Source organism: Thermobia domestica, chromosome 6 (assembly GCF_964235325.1).
Source record: "Thermobia domestica chromosome 6, izTheDome1.hap1.1, whole genome shotgun sequence".
NCBI classification, from domain to species: Eukaryota; Metazoa; Arthropoda; class Insecta; order Zygentoma; family Lepismatidae; genus Thermobia; species Thermobia domestica.
Genome location: NC_137459.1, coordinates 312200968 through 312214287, shown reverse-complemented (window position 1 = coordinate 312214287; position 13320 = coordinate 312200968).

Below are 13320 nucleotides of genomic sequence, written 5' to 3'. Positions count from 1 at the left end.
GAGCTCACAGTTACCATGAGAAGGTTCACACTAGCCGTCAAAATCCTCACACTTGCCGTCAAAACGATCATAGTTGCCGACTTTTCGTTCATATTTGCGGATATAGGGCTCATAGTTGAAAACATAATTTTTCATGCTTATCTTCAAAATACTCGCAGTTGGCTTCACAATGTTCACACGTGCTTCCAAAGTGCTCACACTCGCTTTCATGATGCTCATAGTTGCCGACTTTTTGTTCATAATTGCCGACCCAAGGCTCACAGTTGCCATCAAAACGCTCATAGTTGTCGACTTTTCGTTCATAATTGCGGATATAGAGCTCACAATTGAATACATAATTTTTCATGTTTATCTTGAAAATACTAGCAGTTGGCTTCAGAATGTTCACACGTACTTTCAGGGTGCTCACACTTGCCGTCAAAACGCTCATAGTTGCCGACTTTTCGTTCATAATTGCGGACATTGGGGTCAAAGTTGCCGACATTGTAGTTTATGTTTACCTTCCAAATACTCTCCGTTGCCTTGACAATTTTCACACTAACCCTGAAATTGCTAACACTCGCTCTCACAAGGCTCATAGTTGTCGACCTTTCATTCATAATATGAAATATACAGTTGATAGTGTAAGTTAAATGTTTCATGGTTTTCCTGTCAAAAGGCTCACAGTTGCCGTCAGATTCCTCACTCAAGCCGTCAGCATGCTCACATTTACCAATAAAGTGCTCATAGTTGCCGACTATTTGTTCATAATTGCCGACCTATGGCTCACAGTTGCCGTCAAAACGCTCATAGTTGCCGACTTTTCGTTCATATTTGCGAATATAGGGCTCACAATTGAAAACATAATTTTTCATGCTTATCTTCAAAATACTCACAGTTGACTTCAGAATGTTCACAGGTGCTTCCAAAGTTCTCACACTCGCTTTCATGATGCTCATAGTTGCCGACTTTTCGTTCATATTTGCGAATATAGGGCTCACAATTGAAAACATAATTTTTCATGTTTATCTTCAAAATACTCGCATTTGGCTTCAGAATGTTCACAGGTGCTTCCAAAGTGCTCACACTCGCTTTCACGATGCTCATAGTTGCCGACTTTTGTTCATAATTGCCGACCCAGGGCTCACAGTTGCCGTCAAAACGCTCATAGTTGCCGACTTTTCGTTCATATTTGCGAATATAGGGCTCACAATTGAAAACATAATTTTTCATGCTTATCTTCAAAATACTCACAGTTGACTTCAGAATGTTCACAGGTGCTTCCAAAGTGCTCACACTCGCTTTCATGATGCTCATAGTTGCCGACTTTTGTTCATAATTGCCGACCCAGGGCTCACAGTTGCCGTCAAAACGCTCATAGTTGCCGACTTTTCGTTCATAATTGCGGACTTAAGTCTCATAGGTGGCAACATAATGGTTCATGGTTGCCGTCAATATGCCCAAAGTTGAACACGTATCTCCCATGGAAAACTTTAACCGCTTATCGCCATGAGAGCTCAAAATCCAGCCTAAAGTTGAAATTGAACGCTGTCAGCGGAATCAAAACCTGGAGGTTTTTTTTTTTTTTTTTTTTTTTTTACAAAGGAGCGTTCAATGGAATTCCGTAATATGAAAGAAACTGAATATTCGTGTGAACGAGCATGAAAATTAGGACCTCTTTTATGCGTGTACTTAAGGGATGAGCTAAGTGACTGATGACAGATATGTTGGAATGTGAATGTCGATGAACCGAATAACATATCGTTGTTAATTCACAGGTACAATTGAGACATGATATATCTTTTCAAACGTAGGCATTTTGTAAGCAGCACCGCAAATTTTGTCCGCGAAGACAGGCTTTGCTGTCCGCCAAGATGTGCGGACATTGTGAGGGAAAATGAAAAGAAGAAAAATAGTGATAAAAAGAAAAACAACATAAATTTTATTTCACCATATAGTTTACTCTTTCAATGGGCGACCTATAATAGAGTAAGAAAGTAAATAAGAAGAATTTTACATTTTGCTCACACTTGTGGTCATTTTTATTCCAAATTAAGTTTTTGTACTATTGCAAGAAAACTATTCGTACCCGATTAATTTAATTTCTGCAAGACGTGAACCTACATACTTTACAGGGAAGTTCATAAAAAGAATTGTTGTATCGCCATATATATATAAAACTTTAAAATGTTACAGAAGGTTGAACATTTGACGGCAAACAGAGGCCACACTGACCGTCGAAAACTGCGAACGCAGCCGGCAGGTGTAGAGGAGAACACAAAATCATGTTCTTTCTCAATTGTAAAGAGACCGTAGAAGCTAGAATAGTGAAAGTTCTACACAAGACGTACTTAAACACAGTACATGCGACAACGTACAAACAGTTTGTATATACAAATTACTAACAGAGAAAATTCAGTTTCTCTTTTACCGGAGGGTTAAAATTTTGTCGGCGAAGACAGGTTTCGATTGCCGCAAAGATGTGTGGATACTGTGGTGGAAGGTGAGACGAGGAAAAATATTGATAAAAAGGAAAACAATATAAAATTTATTTAACTATATACTATTCTGCGTCAATGGGTGAACTATAAGAGAGTGAGAATGTAAATTGGAATACCATTACATTTCGCTCACCCTTGTGGTCAAGCTTGTTTGAAATTACGTTTCTACACTATTTTTGGGAAATTATTCAAACCAGAATAGTGCAATTTGCACAGAAAGTGTATGAAATACTGTGCACGGGAATTGATATAAAGAATTGTAGTAACTCCAATTTTATGAAGGAAAATATACTTCAAATTGGTGCAGAAGGTTGAAAATATTACTGCAAGCACAGACCACACTGGCCGTCAAGGGCTTTGAACGCTACCTGCAAGGATAGATGAGAAATTGAAATCATTTTCTTCCCACTACGAATAGAAAAAACCAATAAAACTAGAATAGTAATATTTCTAAACGGAATATATGCAAACACAGTATATCGCAGTAGGTTATTAGGAATTTTTATATTCACATTTACAAAAATGATAAAAATAATAATAATAATAAAAATAATAATAATAAATAATTAAAAAAGTTATTACAGTTCAAAATGTAGCGGAGGGTTGAAAATTTTTCCGGCTAAAACGAGGTTTATTGGAAATGAAGATGTGTGGGCATGCACCGTAAAAATAAGACAATCGTTAGAGCAGTGTGTGTGTGTGGGGGGGGGGATAAACATAGAAATAATGAAAAGAAATCACTAATATCCATTCCAGCTTCAATTAATGAACAATGATGTAGGGAGAGAGCAAACAACAACACTGTTGTTTATTCCTTCACATTCGGAATGACGGTCATCCCAGATTCTGTTTTTCCACTATCTTGACGAAAGATAGATTAGTGACATTACCAGCCTACCTGTACCTAAACACTGTGCATTGAAATATGTATAATATTAGTACTCTCATATTTGCGCAGATAAGGCTCATAGTTGCCGTCAACATGCTCACAGTTGCCGTCAAAATGCTCACACGTGCCGTCAAAATGCTCACACTTGCCGTCACAATTTATAAGGTTTAAAAAATGCGGTAAGAAGTAAAGCAACATAAATGTCACTTAACCAGATACTATTCTGTGCTAATGGGTGAGCAATAACAGAGTAAGAAAGTAAATTGGAAAACTTTTACATTTCGCTCACACTTGTGGTCATGTTTTTTTTTTTTTTTTTTTTTTTTGTAAATTACGTTCTCCCACTATTTTAACGAAACTATTCAAACCAGAATAGTGCAATTTCTACATGAGGTGTACCTTGATCCCAGCATAATTGTGGGACGTAAATCTTGAAGATTTCATTTAATTTCATTTTTAATAATAATACTAATAATAGTAATAAATATGTGCAAGAAAGTTGAAATTTGGCTTAATACGGGAGGCGAACGACCCAGGCTGTTTGCCGGAATAAAACTTGGATCCCTAACGCCAGAAGCGCATATATTAACGGCTTAGCCACGAGGTGGCTGATACAGAAATAATGCAAATTCCAATATTTTTACTTTTTGCTAATGTTTGAAATTGTTGTTATTGCAAATCACGTTTTTAACAAAACTGTTCTAACTACAAAAGTGAAATTTCAACCCAAACCATGGCAAAGCACTGAAAAGTAAGGAAAAGCATGGCAAAGTAAAGAAATATGTAAAGAATATATATTTAACCGCAGTGACACGGAATATATATAAAAATTCATCCATGGATTTTTCTCACAAACCCAACTCCCCCCCCCCCCGAAAGAAAAGATAGGTTTATTGCATCTCTTTGCTCCGGTGCATAATCGTGGCAGATAGGTTAAAATTTCAAGGGACTTCGTGCACACTATAGCAACAGCAAAGTATATGGGAAGGAACGGCAGAAATCCGATAAAACGCGGTGTTGGCGTGTGCCACCTCGGTAGTGAAAGAATAATTTCTTTCTGTGAACACGAATTTTTCTCAACGAGATTAAATAAATAAATAATTTAATAAAAATTAAATACTTCTAAGGGAAGAACACAGCAAATGAATGACGAGGTAGGTAAACATTCCAAATGGAAATACAGGGCTGTGAAGTTCAAAAATAAATAAATAAATAAATAAATAAATAAACCATTATCATACTTAAAAATATGTGGTAAAAATTAAAAAGAAAATAAGACCTTTGTTGTACTCTCACGAGAAGATACACACATCGTCTGGAAATTTGAGTCGATAGAAAGCACACAACTGTGATCTAAAACAACCAAATTTAAAACGAAATCACCACATAAGTGTAACCTAATGAAGTTCAACAAAATAAAGCATACAGTAAATTGTGGCGGTGATGGAGGGCGCAGTTACCGTCATGTAAACAAGTCCGTCCACGCTTAAGTTTAACGGGAGCGAGAAGGTAAACCATGTCGGTGATGGATGGCTTAGTTGCCGTCATATAGAGAAACCCCTGTCTATCGTGAGACCCATGTTCCACTTGCTAACACTTTCATGTATGTGAAAACAAGTCAAGATCAGCAAGTGCGAGCGAGTGCGAAAACGTAAAGTCGGCAATTATGAGCAAATGAAAAAAAAAACAGCAATTATGAGCATATGGAATATTCCAAATGGGAGAATTAAATAAATAAAAAGAACATAAAAGTGTGATAAGACACTTGTTGTACTCTCAAGAGGATATATATACATCGTCTGGAAATTACACAACAACTGTGAGCGAAAGTAAGGAAATTAAAAAAAAAAGAGAACAGCACATAACTGAAAGCAAATGAAGATCAAGAAAAGAAAGCATACGGTAAATTATGGCGGTGATGGAGGGCGCAGTTACCGTCATGTAAACTAATCCGTCCACGCTTAAGTTTAACGGGAGCGAGAAGGTAAACTTTGTCGGTGATGGATGCTTTAGTTGCCGTCATACAGAGGAGCCCCTGCTTATCATGAGACCCATGTTCCCCTTGCTAACACTTTTATGTATGTGTAAAAAAAAATAAAGATCGGCAAGTGTGAGCGAGTGGGAAAAGGTAAAGTCGGCAATTATGAGCAAAACAAAAAAGTCGGCAATTATGAGCATATGGAACATTCCACATAAGACACTATATACCTCATCAGGAAAATACACAACTGTGAGCGAAAACAACCAAATTAAGAAATCAGCACATAAGTGTAAACTAATGAAATTCAACAAAAGAAAGCATACGGTAAATTGTGGCGGTGATGGAGGGCGCAGTTGCCGTCAATTAAGCCAGTGCGTGCACGCTTAAGTTTAACGGGAGCGAGAAGGTAAACCATGTCGGTGATGGATGGCTTAGTTGCCGCCATATAGAGGAGCCCGTGCTTATCATGAGACCCATGTTCCCCTTACTAACACTTTTAAGTATGTGAAAAGAAGTAAAGATCGGCAAGTGTGAGCGAGTGGGAAAAGGTGAAGTCGGCAATTATGAGCAAATGAAAAAAAAGTCGGCAATTATGAGCATATGGAACATTCCACATGAGACACTTGTCGCGCTCTGAAAAGAACATATATATATATATATATATACCTCATCTGAAAAGTACACAAGTGTGAGCGTAAACAACCAAATTAAGAAAAAGAAATCACCACATAACTGTAAACTATTGAAATTCAACAAAAGGAAGCATACGGTAAATTGTGGCGGTGATGGAGGGCGCAGTTACCGTCATGTAAACTAGTCCGTCCACGCTTAAGTTTAACGGGAGCGAGAAGGTAAACCTTGTCGGTGATGGATGCTTTAGTTGCCGTCATACAGAGGAGCCCCTGCATATCATGACACCCATGTTGCCCTTGCTAACACTTTTATGTATGTGTAAAAAAAATAAAGATCGGCAAGTGTGAGCGAGTGGGAAAAGGTAAAGTCGGCAATTATGAGCAAATGGAAAAAAAAAGTCGGCAATTATGAGCATATGGAACATTCCACATAAGACACTTTTGCACTCTCAAGAGAAGATATATATATTTATACCTCATCAGGAAAGTACACAACTGTGAGCGAAAACAACCAAATTAAGAAATCAGCACATAACAGTAAACTAATGAAAGTCAACATAAGAAAGCATACGGTAAATTGTGGCGGTGATGGAGGGCGCAGTTGCCGTCAATTAAGCCAGTGCGTGCACGCTTAAGTTTAACGGGAGCGAGAAGGTAAACCATGTCGGTGATTGATGACTTTGTTGCCGTCAAATAAAAGGGACCCCGCTTACCATGAGACAAATGTACTATTTCTGGGAACGGACACATTATATGGAGGGCAAAGTGCACAGCCTGAAAGCCAGGTGTACTTGTCGGTGATAGTATGGCAACTGTGGTATCTGGTGTCATGCAGGCAGTACGGACTGGGGTAGGGAATTGACGGACGAGGTCGCCCCTGTCTAACGTACGTTCCCTTTGAAGATCTCGCCCACACTTGCTGCGAGGTTCTTCCATCTCCTGTAAGACCGCTTACCCACAAAACACGCGCGGATCAGACACGAGTCAGACACGTGCGCGTGTGAGTAATGATCAAACGAACGGCACTAAAAAGCGGCCGGAGAGGGGGACATGGTCCCCCTTACTAACCCTTTTATATACGGGGAAAAAAGTCAAGTAAAGATGGGCAAGTGTGAGCGAGTGCGAAAAAAGTAAAGTAAAAGTCGGCAATTATGAGCGAGTGCGAAAAATTAAAGTAAAAGTCGGCAATTATGAGCGAGTGCAAAAAATTAAAGTAAAAGTCGGCAATTATGAGCGAGTGCGAAAAAAACAAAGTAAAAGTCGGCAATTATGAGCAAAAAGTCGGCAATTATGAGCGAAAAAAATGAAAAAAATACACCACCTGAGGTGGCGTAGATACCCCGGAGGTCTCGTCTAACCGGGGTATCTATTATTAAGCCTCAGAATACACACAGCTGCCTTCAGAATGTTCACGCGTACTTTAAAAATGCTCACACTCGCTTCCACGATGCTCATAGTTGCCGACTTTTCATTCATAATATCTAACATACTGCTGATAGTGTAACTTAAATGGTTCACGGTTGGTGTCAAAAGCCTCACAGTTTCTGTCACAATGCTCACGCAAAACGTGAGAATTCTCACATTAAAAAAAAGTGCTCATAGTTGCCGACTATTCGTTCATAATTGCCGACCAAGGCCTCACAGTTGCCGTCAAAACGTTCATAGTTGCCGACTTTTCGTTCATAATTGCGGACAAAGGGCTCATATTTGCCTACATATTCGTTCGTGCCCATCTTCAAAATACTTACAGTTGCCTTCAGAATCTTCACACGTACTTTCAAAATGCTCACACTCGTTTCCACGATGCTCATAGTTGCCGACTTTTCATTCATAATATCTAACATACTGCTGATAGTGTAAGTTAAATGGTTCATGGTTGTTGTCGAAAGCCTCACAGTTTCCGTCAGATTCCTCACGCAAGCCGTCAGAATGTTCACATTAAAAAAAAAAGTGCTCATAGTTGCCGACCATTCGTTCATAATTGCCGACCAAGGCCTCACAGTTGCATTCAAAACGCTCATAGTTGCCTAGTTTTCGTTCATAATTGCGGATATGGGGCTCACAATTGAAAACATAATTCTTCATGCTTATCTTGAAAATACTCGCAGTTTGCTCCAGAAAGTTCACACGTGCTTTCAAGGTGCTCACACTGGCTTTCACGCTGCTCATAGTTGCCGACTTTTCGTTCATAGTTGCCGACTTTTTGTTGATAATTGCAGTTATGGGGCTCACAATTGAAAACATAATTCTTCATGCTTATCTTGAAAATACTCGCAGTTTGCTTCAGAATGTTCACACGTGCTTTCAAAGTGCTCACACTAGTTCTCATGATGCTCATAGTTGCCGACTTTTTGTTCATAATTGCCGGCCAAGGCCTCACAGTTGCCGTGAACACGCTCATAGTTGCCGACTTTTCGTTCATAATTTTGGACATGGGCTCACACTTGCCGTCAGATGGTTCACGCTACAGCGGTACTTGGGCAATGAGTATTTCTTTATATGTACTAACATAGGTTAATTTCGAAGAAGAAGTTAGTTAAAAATATAGAATTATCAAATATACAAAAAAAAAAAGATATTCATATGTCATAAAATAATAAGGTTTTCAATATCTAGTTGGCAGGCAATCAGATAAATAATATATATATATATATATATATATATATATATATATAAATGGAGAGAAACCACGTAATGGAAACATTGTTATTTTGATGTGGCTCGTATGTATTATAAGAAAATAAGGAACCAAGGCTACAGCGAATTGTATTTTATCGTTGTAATACTAGCCGTCAAACTGCTCACACTTGCCGTCAAAATTCTTATACATGTCCTCAAAATTTATAAAATTACTAAATGTGGTAAGAAAAAAAAAGCAACGAAGGCTTTACGTATACGACGCCTTTCACACCCGCAAATTATGAGGCACTTCCTGTAGAGTTATAATGGCCATATTTGACGAAACTGTAGCCTTTCGGGAGTAAGTCACAGGAAAATTTCCAAAAGTGAATATTTCGAATGTTTAGTTGGTCTAAAGGGGCGATGAAGATATTTCCCATGTTATTTAAATGGACGGTTTTGCGGACCTATAATCTGAAATTTTAGGTACTTTTAATAAAACTTTGAAATTCCGTATACTTGTACGTTTTCGTAAGTCTTACCTAGTTGGATATATATTTCCAAGTTTAGCGTGGTTTTATGCGGAACTCAAAAAATTTCCCATGTTATTTCTATGAAACACCTTTGACATCCCAAAATTATTGGGCACTTCCTGTAGGGCTACAATAACTAATTTCGACATGATTGTAGATTGTCGGGACTAACCAACAGGAAAATTGTCAAAAGTGAATATTTTTAACTTTTAAGAGGTCTAAAGAGGAAATGAAGAAATTCCCCATGTTATTTAAATGGGCCTTTATTTAGACTTGTAATCTCAAAGTTTAGTTACTTGTAATTGGAACACAAACGAGAAATTCGGTATTCTTGTACGTTTTCATTAGCGTTACCTAAGTAAATCAGTACAAAGTAAAAATTTTCAACTTTAGAGTGGTTTTATGGGGAATTGAAAAGTCTTTCTCATGTCATTTATATGGGACGTCTTCTGCACGCCAAAATGTTCGGTTAATTGTGGTAGGATTGCAATGATGAAATTTAGCATAATTGTAGGCTTTCCAGACTAAGCTACAGCAAAATTGCCAAAAGTGAATATTTTTAATGTTTAAGGGGTCTAAAGGAGGATGAAGAAATCCCCACGCTATTTAAATAGGCGTTTTCTTGGGATCCAAAATCTTATCTTTTAATTAGTTGAAATAGTAAAGTAAACTTGAAATTCCCTAGAATTGTGAGAATAAGAGGTGCAAGGGCGAAATACCTTCAAAAGGAGGGGCTTTGTGGGCGAAGCCACAAGCTAACCAAACTAAACTTTTGTTTGTCTTTTACCGAAGGTTTGAAAAGTTTTCGACTAAGAGAGGTGTAGCTGTGCACGAAGATGTGTTGACATTGTGCGGAAAAGTGGAAAGAAGAAAAATAGTGATAAGCGAAAAAAAATAATAATAATAACATAAATTTTATTTAATCATATACTTTACTCTTTCAATGGGTGAACAATAATAGAGCATGAAAGTAAATTAGAGTAAATTTATATTTCGCTCACACTTGAGGTCATTTTTATTCGAAACTAAGCTTTTGCACTACTATAAGGAAACTATTCAAAACTGAGAAGTGCAATTTCTACAACAAGTGTACCTGGATATTATGCGTTCGAGTACGTGTAAGGAATTATTGTATCTGCACTTTTCTACAAGAAAAGATACTCTAAATTGTTGTAGAAATTTGAAAATTTGACGGCAAACAGAGCCCACGCTTAACGTGAACACCGCCCGTGAGAGTACATAATTTGATATCTTTTTTTTTCTTTTCTTTCATTTTTTCTTTCTTTCCATTTTCTTTCTTTTTCTTTTCTTTTTTCTTCTTCTCAACAGAAAGAAAACTAGTGAAACTAGAGAAGAGAAATCTCTACCGAGAATGTACGAAAACATTTTTTTTTTTTATCGAAGTAGGTGGAAGGAATCATCGGATCAAAATGCTCAAAGTTGCCATGAGGATCCTCACACAAGCCGTCAAAATGCTCATAGTTGCCCACAATTCGTTCATAATTGCGGACATAGAGCTCACAGTTACCATGAGAAGGTTCACACTAGCCGTCAAAATCCTCACACTTGCCGTCAAAACGATCATAGTTGCCGACTTTTCGTTCATATTTGCGGATATAGGGCTCATAGTTGAAAACATAATTTTTCATGCTTATCTTCAAAATACTCGCAGTTGGCTTCACAATGTTCACACGTGCTTCCAAAGTGCTCACACTCGCTTTCATGATGCTCATAGTTGCCGACTTTTTGTTCATAATTGCCGACCCAAGGCTCACAGTTGCCATCAAAACGCTCATAGTTGTCGACTTTTCGTTCATAATTGCGGATATAGAGCTCACAATTGAATACATAATTTTTCATGTTTATCTTGAAAATACTAGCAGTTGGCTTCAGAATGTTCACACGTACTTTCAGGGTGCTCACACTTGCCGTCAAAACGCTCATAGTTTCCGACTTTTCGTTCATAATTGCGGACATTGGGGTCAAAGTTGCCGACATTGTAGTTTATGTTTACCTTCCAAATACTCTCCGTTGCCTTGACAATTTTCACACTAACCCTGAAATTGCTAACACTCGCTCTCACAAGGCTCATAGTTGTCGACCTTTCATTCATAATATGAAATATACAGTTGATAGTGTAAGTTAAATGTTTCATGGTTGCTGTCAAAAGGCTCACAGTTGCCGTCAGATTCCTCACTCAAGCCGTCAGCATGCTCACATTTACCAATAAAGTGCTCATAGTTGCCGACTATTTGTTCATAATTGCAGACCTATGGCTCACAGTTGCCGTCAAAACGCTCATAGTTGCCGACTTTTCGTTCATATTTGCGAATATAGGGCTCACAATTGAAAACATAATTTTTCATGCTTATCTTCAAAATACTCACAGTTGACTTCAGAATGTTCACAGGTGCTTCCAAAGTGCTCACACTCGCTTTCATGATGCTCATAGTTGCCGACTTTTCGTTCATATTTGCGAATATAGGGCTCACAATTGAAAACATAATTTTTCATGTTTATCTTCAAAATACTCGCATTTGGCTTCAGAATGTTCACAGGTGCTTCCAAAGTGCTCACACTCGCTTTCACGATGCTCATAGTTGCCGACTTTTGTTCATAATTGCCGACCCAGGGCTCACAGTTGCCGTCAAAACGCTCATAGTTGCCGACTTTTCGTTCATATTTGCGAATATAGGGCTCACAATTGAAAACATAATTTTTCATGCTTATCTTCAAAATACTCACAGTTGACTTCAGAATGTTCACAGGTGCTTCCAAAGTGCTCACACTCGCTTTCATGATGCTCATAGTTGCCGACTTTTGTTCATAATTGCCGACCCAGGGCTCACAGTTGCCGTCAAAACGCTCATAGTTGCCGACTTTTCGTTCATAATTGCGGACTTAAGTCTCATAGGTGGCAACATAATGGTTCATGGTTGCCGTCAATATGCCCAAAGTTGAACACGTATCTCCCATGGAAAACTTTAACCGCTTATCGCCATGAGAGCTCAAAATCCAGCCTAAAGTTGAAATTGAACGCTGTCAGCGGAATCAAAACCTGGAGGTTTTTTTTTTTTTTTTTTTTTTTTACAAAGGAGCGTTCAATGGAATTCCGTAATATGAAATAAACTGAATATTCGTGTGAACGAGCATGAAAATTAGGACCTCTTTTATGCGTGTACTTAAGGGATGAGCTAAGTGACTGATGACAGATATGTTGGAATGTGAATGTCGATGAACCGAATAACATATCGTTGTTAATTCACAGGTACATTAGGAGAGAGTGGTCTACTACTCCACGATTACGTGCACGCATGGAGAGCGCACCCGCGGCCTTCCAGCCTATTTGTCGGACAGGTTCCACCAAACAAGGCACCCTGCCCATTGTTCCTCTTTCTTGTTCTTCGGTTTCTGTGCATTATGTACACTGTCAAGATCTGTCCCTCAATCCTGGCGCCGAAGCGTGTATCCCTTATTCATTAAGGGGGTGGGATACGCCCACCTCGCGGCATCACCGAAGTTTTGCCTACCAGTTCCCTACTGGTGGAGGCGGTCCTGCTAGCGAGTCAGGCCCTACCATGCTCTGCAGGCATAGCGCCCGAGCGTTTCAAGGCAAGCTCACCTCCCCCATACGCTCACCGTTACCCAGGTTCCTGGGATTAGCTCCCGCATGGTACCGAATCCCACGGTATGACCACAGCCCGGCAGAGTCCAACCCAATCCGGGAACCCCAGGCAATGCCCGAGGGGGCTCGAGTCCCGGCCCTGCCTACCTCTATCGTTCAACTGGCAACCGCCGTGTGTAGAGGTACCACACACACGTCAAGATGCTCGTGCATCTCATCCCGGATCCAATGGTACGTGTCATCACCATTTGGGTTTGGTGCCAGCCCATTCCTGCAGAGTTTCTTCCCTTTGGCAGTTCGTGACCGTTGCCCAGATTCCTGGGGTTGGCCGCTCTCCGCCTCCGGTCCGTCCCTCGGCAGGTTGGATTCTGACACTCCCCCCCCGGTAGGATCGCCCAAGCAATACGGGGCTACCTCTCTTTTACGTGTTGAGGTACCACGAACACGTTGAGATACTTGGTATCTCCTCCCAGACCCAATGGTACGTGTAAGCCACCATTTGGGAGAAGGGCCGTGGCCACTGCTCTCCCCCGGTAGGGCCGCCCGTAAGAGCTACCTCAC